Here is a 17,616-nt window from a genome sequence, read left to right as displayed (position 1 = left end):
CTGTACTCACTCAGCTCTGTTAATGAAATATAGAAACAGAAGCAAGAGAGGAAAAAATAACTTATAACACTCAGGAAAATAAGCTGAACTAATAAATGTGCAAATGGAGACAGTGATGAAAACAAATTATGGTATAAAAACATACATAATTCTGGAAAGAACCTTTTTTAAAAAAGGCCCACAAAAAATGACTTACCTGAAACAGTCTGGCAAGCCCCCCTGCAGCTCCAAGAGTTTACCAAGATAATTATCCTGTAAACTCTTCAACTCCTCCCTGTACCAGTGGAGATGCAGTTTATATTAGCAAAAGATGACTTTTGCTATTGTGACTTGTACCAGTTCCTCAAACAGAATAAGCTATAGGGTAGGGAGAGACATTGCACATAAACTGGTTTAAGTGATCAGAAAGTGGTTTAAACCTGTAACAGAACATACGTTTAGTGCACAGAAACCAGTCTGAAAATGGCTGAAACCGGTTTGAGATAAACATGGTTGAATGTAGTATCAGACTTCATTGATTTGGCTCAAACAGGTTGACAACCGAAAGACAATGTCCCAGACCTCTTCCTGATTTAACTTAAACCAGAGTCATCCCAGCATCCCAAATGCATTGCAACCCTGAGCTGTCTGCTCAAGAGCAGGGCTGGCTCCTCCCTCTGCCTAGCTTCCCCCTGCCCTTCCTCCCCCCCAGCACAAACAGCATCCAGCACATGGTATGCTAGCTAATGCTGAGAGGTGTCTGTGTAAGGCAGACAGGACAGTGTCTGCTTAGGGCTTTTTGGAGCTAATCAACAGACCAGCTGGTAATGTCCCTCCATTCCTTCCTTGAAAAAGGTTGTTTAAGAACAGTTTGAACTAGTGAGACAGGCTTTTGTTTTCTTAATGGGCTCCTAAATGCTCTGTTACCAACTCCCTGCCGTCCTGGCTCCCTCCCTGGTCAGAAGCAGTGCAGGGTGGGTCACCCCCCCAGCTCAGGATTGTGGAAGGAAAGGGAGGGTTGTTTTAGCACGCCGCAGCTTCTAGCCTGAGCCACCGTAGACATGTGCCTGAATTTCCTCAGTCCAGAGGGGATGTCTGTACGATAGGAAACTGGTTCAGCTTAGCCAGGTTAGACTAGCCTGTAAAGACTGAAACAATTCAGACTCAGGCTTTTTGAGTGTCTGCCCCTAGCCATAATAGCAAAAGGACTTTTTTGCCAGTATAACTGAGTCTACACCATGGTCCTGCTGCAGAGCTGCGGTACTTCTGTATGCCTAAACTACAGAACTATTTCAGCTAAACTTTAAGGCTAAGAGCAGACATTCGAGGGTATTAGGAGGAGGTTAAATCAATTCAAAATGACTACATGATATTAGGTAAGTCAAGATTTGGGGGCTAGCAGGGGGGTTGGGGGTCCACTGGGGGGAGGTAAGGGAGGCATGACCCATGGGAAGGGGGAGTAGGCATGACTCGTGGGTGAGGTGGGTGCAGCAGGTATGACCTGGGGTGGGAGGCCATGACCCAGGGTGGGGTGGTGAGGCAGACATGACAGACAGGTGGGGTGGATTTCTACCCCCCGCAGAGAACCTATATCCCCATCCCTCCTGCCCCTCCCCCCACCAGAACTTACTTTCTCAGCTCCAGTGAACACTGATAAAAGCAGGTGCACCCAGAGTAGAACCCAGGCTTGTGGGATGGAGGTTAAGAGGGCTGGCTGGTCAAGGGGCAGCAAAGGGCTAGGGGCAAAAATAGCCCCATGCAGAAAGGAGCAGAACGGGTAAAAAGAGCAGGCCCAGGGCTGGGGCCGGCGGGGAAAGTGGACAGAAGTTCCATGCACCAGTTTGACCTAAACTGAATAAGTCAGATACTACATAGATCCAGGTCTATCTTAAACTGGGTTCTCCAATTATAGACTGGTTTGTGTACATGAAACTTCTGTACAGTTACAGGCTGACTGCCAGTCCCTGAGACTGGGTCTGCAAGTGTAAGGTCAGCACCAGGACAAGATAAGTTTAAGTCAGGCGGCCATTTGAACTTAATTTAACCTCCCCAAATGTCTGTACTTACCCTAAGAGTGAATCAAACCCCAGGTTGAAGGCAGGCATCCATTTCTAGCACTGAAAATCTTCTCAGAAATGTCTACCACTAGAAATCCTTCCCACAGAAAGAGTACAGGTGTTAGGCTTGCTGCCATCCCCTCTCCCCTGCTCTTTGTACCTTTCCCAGAGCAGGATCATCCTGGTCTGGGGAAAGCATGGGATCAGTAGCTGCTCTGTTCCTCCCAGTCTGGGAGTGGGGGGGCAGGGGATATTGGAGTGGTGGAGAGATCCTGGCAGCCTCCTCCACTCCACTCCTGGTCTCTAGTGAAGGAGAAGATTTGCATTGCATCAGCTGGTCCATAGTAACCACCTATGTATCTGCTCTTATCCCATGCTAATAAGTGAAAAGTGGAATAAGCTACTCTGTTCCCTTTCATTTACTTTGTGGTAAAAGCAGTTGTATTCCTCTCAATAACCTGTTAGTGTACTCATAGGCAAAATAAGGCCGTGGGCCGGACCTATCCTGCCAGTTGACTCTATCCAGCCCACAGATGACCTGTGGTGCTTAATATGAGGTCAGGCCCTCCCCACTTTCACCTGGGGCAGCCCATGCTGTGCTCCCACCCACAACTGCCAGCCCTGGCCCCAGCCAGCATGCACAGCTTCTCAGTGGGGCAGGTCCTGGTGCAGCTTCAGCCACCCTGGTACTGCTCCACTCTCCCTGCCTCCAGCACCTCCTTCTCTTCCTGACCTTGCTGTGACAGGAGGGAAGCTGCAGCCAGTTGGCCCCTGCCCAGCATGCAAGGCTCCAGTTCAAGCTGCCTTCCTCCCACTCAGTTGCCTAGGGCCAAGTGGGTGAAAGGTGGCCAGGAGCTGGAGTCCAGCATGCTGGGGCAGAAGCCTCCCAGCTGTAGCTTCCCCCTGCCCAGAGTGGTGCAGCAGAGTCAGGGGAAGGAGGAGGAGGAGGAGCTGCTGGAGGCAGGTGGAACCAAGCAGTATCCAGGTGGCTGCAGCCCCACTGGGAGCAGCCCTACTGGGAAGCTGTATGTGCTGGCTGGAGCTGATGGGTTCAAGTGAGAGCAAGATACAGGCGGCCCCAGGTGGGAGCAGGCAAGGCTCAGCACTGCGCAAGCACCAAGAGAGCACCCACAGTGCAGATACAGGTGAGGGTCCATACCTGCACTACCTGGGCATGCTCTCCTGCACACATCCCTTGGGTATACCTTGAGTCCCATGGGAATTCAAAGACTGCCTAAATCACTTTTGAAAATGGGACAAAAGCACCTTAAAAATTTACTCCCAATCCACAAATTACAGGGATCCACCTGTACAGATCCAATTCCAAAACTAGGCCTTATGCCTTTTTTTTTTTTTTTTTTTTAGAGCCTAGCCATGAGTTGACCAAATCAAACAAAAAACCCTTGCACTTTCTTTTGAGGGGAAAATTATCAATTTCGTCAACCCCAAACATATAAAAACTGAGAGTCAGGCGCTCCAAAATAATGAGCACTTCTCCTTTCAGAGTCTTCTCAGTATATTATAATTATATTTTCGGGCATTTCTCAGCAACAGTAAAGGCTATCAACATTTTTTAACATGGTTAATTGAATATCTATGCCGGGGTGACCAAAGTTACTCACCCTGGGAGCCACATCTTATCCTCTGCAGAAGCTGGAGAGTTGGGGGGGGGGGGACGGGGGACGGTGCTGAGCGACCCAGAGCCAATTCAGCTTCCTCAGAGAAAGCGGCGCAGCTGCAGCCTGGCACCTGAGCTAGCAATCCCAGGAGAAGTGGGCAGGTCTTCAGCCAAGTTACAGCAAGCCACACATGCCAGCAAGCCGCACGCTTGGCCACCTCTGAGCTATGCTAACACTTGATTCCATCAGAAGGGATAAAAGATCTCCAAACAGCTTGAGACTTGCAATAAAATCATGTGGTAACAACACTTAAGATCACCAACTGTTTAGCCCATTGTATCCTTTTCTAGTCTGGTGCTTACTAATACAACATATTGGAGCTTAACAACCTAACAAAAGGAAAATCAAAGGTAGCATTAAAAAGCAGCAACGAGAAGTCCTCAAACCCCTGGAAATACTTTGGAAACTCCCTTAAACCACTGAACCACAAGACATTCTCAAGCCTGTAAAATTCCTTAAGACACCTTTCTGTCAACCACCAGTGAAGGACTCGTGGCAATGGCATCTAGAAGACATGCTCAAATCCTATCCACCACAATGTCCAAGGAGCACTGGCAGTCAGCATGGTCACCATGGCAGCAGTGAACTGGCCTGGCCTTGCAAACTAATATAGTATACACACTGTTTACATGTCATACTACATAGGTTCTATGCAATGTTGCTGTGTTGCTGGAAGCATCTTAAGTGCAAGTAGGTGACTGCTTCAAGCTCACAGGAATGCCTACAAGGGCACAGAATGAAAATATTCAGTAGGATGGAAATGAAACCAGCAATGAGGTTTTCAGGCATTTCTCAAGTACCATGAAAGAGAACTTGAAAAGTGGTGCAAACCTGGTAAAAACGAAGGGGGTTTAAGTTTTGCAAATCCTCGCGTCTCCATAAGGAAGAACAAGTTCAGTTCATCCACAGGTACTCATCAACCTTCTTCCTGAGCAACTTCAGCATTATTAAAAAATGAGCAACACTATTAGGATACCATGCCATCCATCTCTAAGCCAACACTATTCAGGTTATAAAGGGCAATCCCAACTCTTCCATCTCTTAAAAGGACAGAGTAGTGACCACTATTTAATTTTAACTGCTATTTAATTTCAGTTACAGTTATTTCTGACTCAAGGACTGTGCTGAACCTTCCAGCTAAGCAACAGCTGTCATGATGCTAATCATGGAACTTTGCCTTCCACTTAATTTGAATAGTTAATTTGATTCTCTGTTCCCCTGCACTAAAAGCTGCCAAAATTATACTTATTAAAAGTTTAGGGGGAAAAGTCTGTCTTCCAGTCAAGGGCCAGATCTGGAAGTCAGAGGACTGAGGTATATTCTTGGCATCACAACAGACAAATCCTTTTAAGACAATCATGTCACCTCTCCATATTTCAAATATGACCTGCATCAGAGAGGATGGAGGGTGATGCTTCTGTAATTACAGCTGAATAGGAAACAGTTTACTCCTGTCCCACACTGGAATTAAAAACAAAATACTTTCAGGGCATTTTCAAGAGAGGGCTGCACCCATGCTAAAACAGCCAGCAGGCCAGTGATCAGGACATATACTAGAGATTTTAAAACCTGAACTCCCATCTCTAGCATCCCAAAATGACTGCTCAAAACACCTGGCTATTAGCTAGCCACAGATAAGTCTCCAACACTTTCTCCTACTGCAGGTGTTCTAATTTGCATAAATTAAACATGTTGGAGCAAGTTCTTAAACTCATCCCAGGTAATGCCCTAATAATCAGGCTACTGGCAATCCTGCAAGGGTAGAGCTCTTTCCTGAAGCTTGTAACACTATTGCAATAAAAAGTTTGTCGCCATCACATAAAAAGTTTCTGTCACTATCTTTACCAAGTCAATACTTTTTACAAAAACTGCTTTCTTAGAAAATCATTCTTATTTAAATGTGTATAAACTTAAACGCTAACTTACTGTCTCCGCCTAGTGGTCTGACTACACATAGAAGTTGACAAGCACACTACATCATTACCTTTCTGTTAACATTTCTAAATATGCTTTGAGATCTTGAGTGCAGTAGTGGTGGGGTGCTTTATATAAAGCTCATTCGACGAGCTTTAGTTCAAGTGCCCCCACTGCCATTTTTCAGCACAGGGATGCTGATACACATAGCACTCTGGGCACCTTAATTAGCACCCACCCTCTATCTCCCAGAGCACATCCATAAATGCCTAGTGAAGGTAAATAGGCAGAAGTATACAGACCAGAATAGCCAGAAGAGAGGACAGACTCATTGTGTCCCTTAAACAGATGAGAAGGTACAAATGCAAATGATTGCTTTGGGGAGAGAGAGGTTTGATAAAGTTTTGCAAAGAATGCATCCCACATGTTGTACAGGCTTGTATTATTCAACTACCAGTGGTGAACAAAAACTGGCAAAAGGAACAAAACATCTTCAGTGGAAAATATAATGGTTTTTAAAGAAAGAGATGTTGATTAATTGTGCTAGTCATGTTTTCTGTCAAAATTAATTTTTTTAATGGAAACTGTTCAACATTTTCCATAAGAACTCCCCCCGCCCCTTCAGTGGAAAATTTCAAGAAAATGTTTTGGTTTTTGACGAGTTTTTGGCAGCTAAAGCCTAAAGTGTAGATGGACCCCCAATGTGCATTTAGCAGCTGCATCTTTCCCAGCTCACCAAGGACAGGACTGCATCTGCAGTATGGTATTCACTAAAGGAAGGAGAATAAGGTGGCAGAATGGAACAGGAAGTGCAAAGAGGGCTGAGAAGAAAAGAAGAGGTAGTGGAACAGCAGCATACCTTAGACCAGTGGTTTTCAAGTGGGGTGCGTGCACCCCAAGGGGTGCGCAAGATGATTCATTGGGGTGTGGGAAGAAAATATTAGAACGTCTATTTATATTTATTTTTTATCTAAAAAAAATGAGAAAAAAATTAAGCTTTACTAATATTTAATATACAGATTGACACTGGGGCCCTCACTTGGTCTGTATGTCAGACTGTCATGTGTCATGGATGGTATGCGAGATATCCTGAGGGAAGATGAGAGTTCCACAATGCAGAGGGGTTGACAATGGCACCCTCACTCGTTCATTCGCTTTCAGCGTATTGCAGTTTACATGTGCCCAGTTAAGTGGATTTACAGATTATATTATCTAGTTAACTAAACTAAGCCTCACAAAATGGACAAGTGGCTTAAAAAGATTCCTGCAAAGAAACCGCGGATTGAAGATAATACTAATAATGCAAGCACAAGTGAACAACAAGAAAATGGCAGAGCTGACACTTCTCCTACTCCTAGTATGAGCTCGTCAGCCACATTACAAGGTAAAAACAATGACAATTTAATTTCTATTTTGTGTATGTTTTATAATGTACATTTTATTATTTCTATTTTTTATTTTATTTAATTTATTTTTAATAATTTATTTTTATTTTTTAAATTTATTTTAATAATTTAATTTTTTAATTTATGTTATTAATTTTTATTTTTGTGCATGTTTTATAATGTACATAATATATTAGCACAATACATATATTGGGGGTGCGTGCTCAAAAATTTTTTACTGATAGGGGTACGTGATCAAAAAAGTTTGGAGACCACTACCTTAGACCACTGAGCTGTTTGCAACTTCACTATAATGGTACACTGGCAGTAAACAATTAATGACAGAGAAACAATGTAAATAAAAGGTTAAGTCCTTTGGCACTCAGAAGCAGATAGATTATCTTGGTTTGACAGCTACAGCTGAAGCAATAACCACAACACTGTAGTTGGCCAAATGTTATACTTGAAGACTATCCCTTGCATAATAACTGTTGAAATAATTTAAGATTCCCTAAGGATAAATCTGGCCTGTTACAATAGCAGACAAAGTAAGATCTTATCTCCAACTGTGTGGGCATAAAAGACAGTGATTTGAGCGACTGTATTTAAATAAATCATGCATCTTGTTCCTCTGTTACAGATTCAGATTCCCCTTAAGCCTCCCAGCTACCAAAAGACCAAGCCAGCATTCACTTCAGCAGCAATTATCCATGGATTCTGGTCTTACTCTGTTTGGTTCAGGAATTATTAAAATAATTCATAAGAGCTGGATACAAAAAGGAAAAAAGTATTCTACAAGGGGGAAAAGTTGGACTTTTTAAAAAATCTTGGGGGTGTGAAGCAATTAATTTATGATCTACAAATAAAATCAGATTTGCAGCACATTTATTTCCCCCTCATCTATACTTTTGGCCAACACTTTGTGCTCAGATTTTTAGGTATAGAAAGCAAACAACCACTGAAATACATAGCATAGTAAAAACCATGTGCATACATCAATTTATGAATGGTTTCTCCATCAGAACAGTCTGCCTCTTCTCCAAAACAAAGGAGAGAGAGAAATGAGATCTTTCTTCATTGAAAAGGCACCAGTCACCACGCCCCCATCTACCTGGCTTGGCACATATTTAATTCTCGTATGCTGTGGCACTTTGCTAGGGATGTTGATCACTGCTACAAGTAAATCCTCTGCAGAACAGCTAATCTTTTTTGTGTATATCTGGGCCCTCCAATAGAAATGTATTAAACTACAGCTTGGCAAAGAACAAGAGAATATAGGTCAAAAACGTTCTCCCAATATCCTGTATTAATTGCTTCCAGGATATGGAACTTCAGTTTTAGATTTCCTGCTTCTTGCCAGCACCTCTTGGCGGGTCTTGAATTCTTACCATTTCTAAGAGTTAGATACCGTCTAAGGAAATTTGCAACTTGCTTACTCACTCTTTGCTACTAAATAAGAATATTTCCCAAGTAAAAGGAAAGTTCTTTAGTCCATTTCTAGAATTTAAACATCAAAAAAGATAAAAGAAAACAAAAGTGAATCAGTAGTGCGTGTAGATTGGGTTCCTAGGTGCTAACATAATACAATTAACAGTAAAGCTTCTTTCCTTCAAGACACTAAATCAACTTACTCATTGAATTACCATCTTTCTGAGCTAGCAAGCAGATTGCCTTATGAATGAATGTTTTTGTTAGATCATCCTTCCAAATACTTGCTTGGGGCAATACCCATACCCCTTCCTCAGAAAAGCATGTAATCTCCAACATGCTGTATATCTGAGAAGCATAAGCATTACTTTAAATACAGTTCAGCAAACCCTGTAGTGACCTGCAGTGTGTCTTATAAAGACCATAACAGCATTTGGGACTGTTCTATATTCCTACCATAAAGGAATGTTCCAAGAGATAGACCATCATGAATTAACATTTATTAAAGATTAGCAGCTGTAAAAGATTAACTCTGTTTTAAGGAAAATAGATGGAGAGGGACTGAAGGCAAATTTGGGGCACCTAAATAAGGCAATGAAATAAGCAGCTTGATTTTCATGTGTTGCGTACCCAGAACTCTCACTGGGTTTTAAGTGCTCAGCACCTCCAGAAGAAATCAGGCCATCTTTTGTGATGTCAAACATTGACCACTGAAGTCTGAAAATATTTAAGTCACCAAAGTCACTTGTCCAATAAGAATCAGCCAGTTACCAACATTTTGCAACAAGTTAGCAACAGCTAGAACCAAGGTCTCAGAGTTTTGACTCAGTCCATACAATTCAAAGCTCTTTCACCGTGCATTAATTTAAAAATATAAATTGGCAATTAAATCTGCTAGCCCGTGTAGACTTTAAAAGCTGGCCTCTAACAAAGATCCAGTCCTGAAAAGATTACCAGCCTTGGAGCTTGTTACAATAAGTAGTTCCTATTAAAGTCAGTACAAGCACTCAAACAGTAAACCCTATAATAAGTGATGTCTGCTCTACCCAGCTTGGAGGATAACTATTTCTTCATGTGATTCAACAGGTACACAGATGAAACATTCTGTCTGTAGTTGCGTCTGCTTTGACCTGATTAACTGTGTTCTTCCTTTTATCTTAAAAAAGGTTTCAATAACAACATTCTATACTATGAGTAAAGGTCAAAATTATTTACATTCAATGTCTAATACTTTTATATTTTTCTGAATGCACTGAGAAAAAAATACAAGAAATAGAACTCACTGATGAAAAGAGAAATGGCAGATAAACCCAGATAGCAGCAGGAAAACAGAACTCTCCGCTCCAGCTGATGAATTGGGAGTTAATAAATGTGCTATGTTCTATATACGTTTTCACATATATAGTAGGAAGGCTACAGCTATGACTTGTAATTCAAGGAAAGCAGCTTTTTTGGTGCACCAAAATGACTCTGCAGGAAGGCCAAGTTGAAGATAACAGATGCTGGAAACACAAAAGGAAGTGCCCACTGGACTGTCACTGACTCTTGCAGATGCCCAAACATCAACTGGAAATGCCAGGAAATCCTTTGGGTTTTCTCTCAAAGGCCTCCAATGCTTGCAGTGCAAATGCCATATTTAATGCATTTAGTAGAGTTTTTAAATAAATGAGTAGGCATAACCTCAGTGAAGTACAAATGTGATCCAGAATAGGGAGAGGCAAATTATTTCAGATGACTGGAAACTTCACCTGAACACTCAACCAAAGGTTTTAAGTTGTATTAGACAGTTACTGTGTTTCTGCTTCAGTTACAGCTTTCCTATTTCAAGCTTACACCAAAAGCATGGTCTAAGGACACAGGCAGGCAAGGTTCTTTGGGTAAATGTGATATCTTTTATTAGACCAACTAAATAGTTGGAAAAAAGTTCTTTGCAAGCTTTCTGGCACAAACACACTTTGTCAGGCATAGGGGGACTCTGCTGGTATGATATGGTATCCAAAGTAGAAAAGAAGCTAATTTACAACATGCAGGTCTGTGAAAATGCAAATGAGCTCATCTACAAAAGGTGTGTTATAAGTTCCCTAGAATAAGACCCAGTTATTAAAGAGATCTTTTCAGAACCCCCCAGCCTAGCCTTTAAACAAGCACCAAACCTCACCATGCTGATCAGAGTGGTACAATCACCCACCACTCTGATCACAGCTATTTTTGCAACTCTCTACAAGGTAGTGCCTGGGGCTGCTTCTCCAGTTGATCACCCCTTAGTTATCCTACTGAATAAAATACTGCCTATATAATATGTATGCATACATCTGTCAAACAGACCAAGTGAGAAGATACGTTTTATGGATCCATGATAAAATGTGTGGATCACACATTGTTTTTATTTAAAATGGTAAGAAACAGACAACATGCACAATAATTGTTCTCCTCCTCAACCAGCTCCCACATTTCAGACATCAGTTTATTTCTCCACCTTGAGTAACTGGTATACGCTACCTTCTTAGCTAATTAAAAGTTTACAATGCTAACACATGGCAACTTCAATGGAAAAATGTAGTTTCCTCTCTGCATATTTGTATTATGATCCATCCATTTAAAATAAGCAGCATTTAATGAGAAACTGGAATTCATTAAAGCCAAAAGAGCTTGATGGTTTGTAACCATTTTAAAATAGGATTTATTGTGTGTCAAAAAGTGTTTTTTTGATAGTAATACCTCTTACATAGACCTCAAACTGCTTTACAAAAGGTAGCTCTTTTTAAAGATGGAGAAAGTCATCAAAAGGTAAAAATGGTTTAGCTTAAGGTCACTTTACCAGCCAGTGGTAGAACCAAAAATGTTCAGTGCCCTGCCTGCTAGGTCACAAGATGCTACTAAACTTCTACTCCCTTTCTCCACTACTATTACATCTTATCCCAATTCTTTAAAAACAAAAAACCCCCCACAAACCTGCACTTGTGACCCTGATTCTTAGAGCAAGAGCCAGAACTGGGAACAAATTAGGAATGTCTGTGACCACTCCCATATGACTGATGCAATAGGCTATGTTCTAGTCAGCTGTCACTGTCAATTCTGTAGATACCTTATTCTGTACAGACCTCTAAAAAAAAGGCTGCTCAACCCCCAGCCCACAGAGCCATGTCTTTCAGCCCACAGGGCTCCCTAAGGGTCCAAAAATTTGGCAGTGGTGGAGCATGGCAATTTTAATTGCTGTTTCCCAGCTGCCAAATTTCTGGACCCTTGGAGTGCCCCACAGACCAAACAACATGGTCCTGCAGGCTAGATCAGCAGCACTGAACCTAGAATCTGGCTGTGTTAGCTGGCCCCATATCACTCATCTGAGTCATGAGGCCAAAAGGCTGAGCACCACTGCTCTAAAAGAATTCTGATGCACTATGTTCTCAGCAGTATCTGATCACTTTGTATATTCATTATCCATTTTTCATTGTTTTGTGAGGCTTGCATGACTTAGTAATATGATCTGGATATAAAGAAAAACTTCTTTACAGTTTGTGTGACCAGACTGTAGAATAGATTTCCGACAGTGGTGGTGTGGGCACCTACCTTGGAGATCTTCAAAAGGAGACTGGATGCACACCTTGCTGGACCTATTTGACCCCAGCAGTCTGTCCAGCACACAGCAAGGGGCCTGGACCCAATGATTTCATGGGGTCCCTCCCAACCCTAAACTTCTGTGAATATGTGAAATTTTGGGACTTTCTTGTGTCCACACACACTGTTTTTCAGCTAAGATATTTAGATTCCAGAAGTTTCAACCTTTGGTTGTACATCTGAGCAGGCTGGATAGCAAAGGCCAATAACAAATACATCCATGTTACTGAACAGGTAGAAAGTAAACAACAACAAGCATATGCTGAGAGGAAACTTTAGCACAAACTTTCATATTTTGCAAAGCATAGCATACAATTCAGATTATTTGATCACTTGATATTCTATTGCCTTTAAGGGAATCACTAAGCTTTACTAGTACTACTTAATGTATTTAACTCACTTCAAAGACAAAATCCATCCAGAGAAACAATGCTGCCTCCCAGCAGGGGTCCTTGTCTGCTGAAAGACTGTGATGGGACAGATGGATAGAGCTTTCTTAACACAAGAGCCCAAAAGATCGTATTACTGAGCGGTGCAGGCCTCAAGGCAATGAAGACTGGTTAAAGGATATATGAAATGATCAGAAGGTGCTGAGAACATAGGGCATATTAGTTCTTTGAGGGGTCTGTGGAGAATAAAGTATCTGTAAAATTGATACAATGACAGCTAACTAGAACTGTTACATCAATCGCATCCAACAGACATGGATTTGGGTTAACTAAACAGGGCAGGTTATTATACTTTAAGAGAGAACAAAAATGCTTAAGTCATGATTGCTTTGATGAGCTGAGGTCAGCACAAAGGAAATCCTGGGGATAACCAGCTTTTGTCCTCCCTGCTTCCTGCTGGCTCTGAGGCATACCAAGATAACTGCAATGGGTCTGAGGGATGTCTCTGCTGCTGTGCATATGAGCATGACCCACTAAAATACAAATGTGGAAATGCTGGTTATGTGGAACAGTAGGACAAGACTACAAAGTGAGCAAGGGAAACAAAAAAGCTCCGGTTACATGCTCCAGCAACTGCAAAAATGATCAAGAACCCCTTGAGAAAGATACAACATTCATGTTTATATGTGCCAGCATCATAATTTTTCACTTGCCTGATGTCCCTAACAAGTAATCATTAAGTGTTCTCAATGGCTTTTGCCCCTTCACATGATAGTTAACACATTCAAATACACACATACACACACAAGCCTAGATTTTAAAAGGTATTTAAGCATCCAATTCCCCTTTAAAGGACATGGACATACAAATACCCCTAAGAAGCTTGGAAAAATCTGTTGCATACTATTAGCTCCATAAATACCTGCCTGTTCATATGCACAGCCAGTACTTCCTCCACCATGGAATCACTCTGCATTATGGAAGAGTTATGTATGTAGGTCAAGCAGCAAGCTATGGCTGTTACCAGCAGAATCTTCCTCAGCCTGATCTTGCCTCAAGTTGCTTGGCATGTGATCCCTCACATCTTATCTATGAAAGGAGTTCAGCAGCTGGGCCTCCAGGTCTCAAAACACAGGGAATGTCTATACTCTGTCAAGTCAACCTTGATAGCACCTTCAACCAAAGAAAGCCAAACAAGGAGCTTTTGCCCATCTACATAATACCAGTAAGATGCATCAGGAAGCTGAAAAATGGCAAAGGAGGAAGGAAAGCACACAACATTCTGGACCTGTCGTATCTGTGGAAAAACTTGCAGAGCACATATTAGACTCTTCAGCTATCTTAAGATACCCCCCACCAACCCCGGTAAACATTATCGTCATATTGAGGGATAGCCATAAACCCCCTCCCCCTGCCCCCCCAAAAAACAACAACAATAAACCACCACATTCTGCTGCATCACATAAAGCAGACCTCTTCTAGGATTTGGCTTGTGGACAGCTTGTTTCTCTGTCCTGCCTTCTCTCTACGTATGGGCTTTCAAGAGAGGAAGTGGGGTGCAAAAGGGCCAAAAGACAAAACAGGGAATTGTGGGATTGCCAGTAGTGGACTTCCTAAACTCCTAGTCTACAACATGCAGACAGGTTGCAGTCACATTGCAGAGATAAGCACCGTTAAGGCAAAAGCTAACTGTAAAAGCAAGCAAAACCTAGCTAAGTAAGGCAGTGCAAAAATCCAGCACAGCTTCTAGGGCCAAGGCAGACTGCAGCCAAGGGTCAAACTGTAAACCCCTTTGTTTAGATGGCCAGCAGATATAGCCTTCTAGACAATCTTATGTCTGTTTAGATCCACTTATAGGGTTGACTGTAAAAGACATCTAAAGCCCAGTGACTCCAACTAGCTTCTAATCAAGTTCTAGAAGCACAAACTCAGGATAACATAGAAACTTCTCTGGGCTGAAGAATAATGAAAGCAGCTGTAGACTGCTGCAGAGAATGAAAAGATTAGCAAGATAAATATCAATCACATACCAACGTTTGGCCTAGGTGGCTGCATTTAATTCTACAATACTCCCCCTCACGGGACATAAAATTCAGAGCTGTACTGAAAGAAGCCATTGGTACTCCCACATACCTGATTGGTGAATCATCTGAATAAAATTATATTAATAAAGAGCCTTGAAACATTATAATCCATAAAAAGAGCACATAAATAGGTATGATTTCTCACTGAAAAAAATAGCTCAGCCTGAATCACCATGTATCAATTGCCACACAGCCTGTTAGCAGTCCATAAAAGCAACATGCCCACACTTTTTTTTTCCTAAAACCAAGAAAATTGTAGTTCATATTATATGCAAGGAAAAGGAATCCCCATAGCTCTGAAAATTTGGGGGGTAGGAGAGGGTGCGGCAAGAGCAGCATCTTATAGATTCATAGATGTTAGGGTCGGAAGGGACCTAATAGATCATCAAGTCCAACCCCTTGCACAGGCAGAAAAGAGTGCTTGGTTCATAGGACCCCAGCCAGGTGCCTATCTAATCTCTCGAAGACCCTTAGGGTAGGGAAGAACACCACCTCCCTTGGGAGCCCATTCCAGATTTTGGCCACTCTAATTGTGAAGTTCTTCCTAATGTCCAGTCTAAATCTGCTCTCTGCTAGCTTATGGCCATTATTTCTTGTGACCCCCAGAGGCGCCTTGGTGAGCAGAGCCTCACCGATTCCCTTCTGCGCCCCCATGATGAATTTATAGGCAGCCACAAGGTCGCCTCTCAACCTTCTCTTGCAGAGGCTGAAGAGGTCCAGGTGACCTAGTCTCTCCTCGTAGGGCTTGGCCTGCAAGCCCTTAACCATATGAGTGGCCCTTCTCTGGACATTCTCCAGAGTATCCACATCCCTCTTGAAGTGTGGCGCCCAAAACTGCATGCAGTATTCCAACTGTGGTCTAACCAGTGCCTGGTAGAGGGGAAGTATCACCTCCTTGGTTCTGTTTGTCTTGCATCTGCTGATGCATGACAAAGTGCAGTTACCTTTGCCGATGACTTCATCACACTGACAACTCATGTTCAACTCAGAGTCCACTAGAACTCCGAGAACTCTTTCCGCTTCCATGCTACTGAGCAAGTCATTTCCTAGGCAGTAGGTGTGCCGGACATTTTTCCTCCCTAGGTGAGCACTTTGCATTTCTCCTTGTTAAATTGCATTCTATTGTTTTCTGCCCACTTGTCCAACCTGTCCAGATCTGCCTGTAGTTGTTTCCTGCTCTCCGGTGTGTCCACTTCTTCCCACAGTTTTGTATCATCCGCAGACTTGGACAGAGTACACTTCACTCCCTCATCCAAGTCACTGATGAAGACGTTGAAGAGTATCGGTCCAAGGACTGAGTCCTACGGGACCTCACTGCTCACGTCCTTCCAGGTCGATACCAACCCATCCACCACCACTCTCTGGGTATGACCCTCTAGCCAATTTGCCACCCACCGGACTGTGTAATCATCCAAGCCTCTTAATTTGTTCACCAGCATGGGGTGAGATACCATACTGAAGGCCTTCCTGAAGTCCAAGTAAATGATATTTACACCCGATATCTACCTTCCCCCTTCCCACCCACCCAGATTTCCAGACCCATGGGGAGCCCCATTCCCCAAATGCACCACATCAGGACTGCACACAGGGATGGTCTGCAGCCCCAGCCCCACTGCGCCAGAGCAGACCAGACCCTGCCACACAGCCCACAGGCCTCAGCCCTGGTGCACAGCCCCCACACCTGGAGACCTCAACCTCTGGTACTTACCTGAACTCCATGGTAAGATGTTTTTTCCTTCTTATGGCCTTCTAAAAAGAGGATGCGTGTGAACAAATATGGTATAAATACCTTATGCACCCCCAAATTGAGCAATTTGCCTCCATTCTTTCTTCTACTAAACATAAAGTAGCAGTGATAACAGACACAGATTAAAACAGATGACGTGCAAAAGAGTACATTTCATCTTTATTTTTATGTATATATATACACACACACACACACACACGCACGCACACATCACCCTTTACATGCAGTTCAAGTGCAGTTCTCTTCAACTCCAACACTAAGTGCCATCTACATCTCTTGCAGGGCCCTGAAATATCTGCCTGTGCATACATCAATAATATACAATCCTTGCCTCTTCAACCATAGTTCTCAAGCAAGTTTCCAATGTGCACTGAGCATTACACCTTTTAGCTGTCAAATAAGGAAAATGCTGCACACATGGAAGATTAGGGAAAGGACCAGGACTTTCCATTTTCCAGCCCAATGCACTATTCACAGGAACCCACTGCCACCCCACTGTTATTCTCAACTAAATCATGGACCTGGACACATCCCAATCAGATGAGCTGTCATCTAATATATACATATGGTCAGGAAAGCATGGCATTTAATGCCTAGAATATTCTCTACTTTACACATGCTGCAGTCCCATTGGTTGAAAAAACATTAAGACTTATTCCAGTGTGTTCTTATGCTTGAAGTTTCATTTCACAGGGCAATGGCATTTCAATGGTATTTCAGCTGTGAAATAGGATCCCCAACCATGGGAAGGAGCTTTATAATCATTTGTCAGAATCGTCATTGCAGATCCTTGTGGCAAGATTTTTGACTGAGAAGAAAGGTTCAGAAAAAAGGAGAGACACAAATATCCTGGCAAGAAAGCAAGGAATAAAAGGAACACAAGAGCACCTTGCTAATAAGATAAGGATGATATGAGAAGAGCTACCTTCCAAGTTGTTTCCTGCTACAAGCCTGGTTCTGCAGAACAGGAGCAGGGCGGGGGTCCAGAATCATCAGTTCACACATATTTGACAAAGAAGTCAGTTCACACATCACTGAAGGACAGACTTAGGCCTTGCTTACAGAATCTACAAGGAAACTTCTGCATGCAAGCATGCTCACAGCCCCTCTATGGCAGTAAGACCCTCCTTCCTGGTGGCAGGATCATACCACCTTTGGAGAGGCAAGGGTGCTTCATGCTCTGGCCAGAATTCAAAATATGGGGGGGAATGGGGCTTAAGGGGCATGAGCCCCCCAAAAGGACAAGAGCCCCACCATAGGAGATCAGAGCCCCCACCCCACTCCTTTCTAAGCAGCTCAAGCAGCAGCAGCGGTGGCTACTTCCAGCTCCCACTGCTGC

The 17,616-nt window shown here is 42.9% G+C and overlaps 1 protein-coding gene across 3 annotated transcripts in view; it reads right to left on the bottom strand.

Annotated features, from left to right (window-relative positions):
• Nucleotides 1-17,616, bottom strand: part of PARVB (parvin beta) — a 115,603-nt gene that overhangs the window by 85,613 nt on the left and 12,374 nt on the right. The window lies entirely within an intron of this gene.

The sequence above is a fragment of the Crocodylus siamensis genome, chromosome 4 (assembly GCF_052110815.1).
Source record: "Crocodylus siamensis isolate JL-2025a chromosome 4, ASM5211081v1, whole genome shotgun sequence".
Classification (NCBI taxonomy): Eukaryota; Metazoa; Chordata; order Crocodylia; family Crocodylidae; genus Crocodylus; species Crocodylus siamensis.
This window is presented reverse-complemented; position numbering and strand designations above follow the sequence as displayed.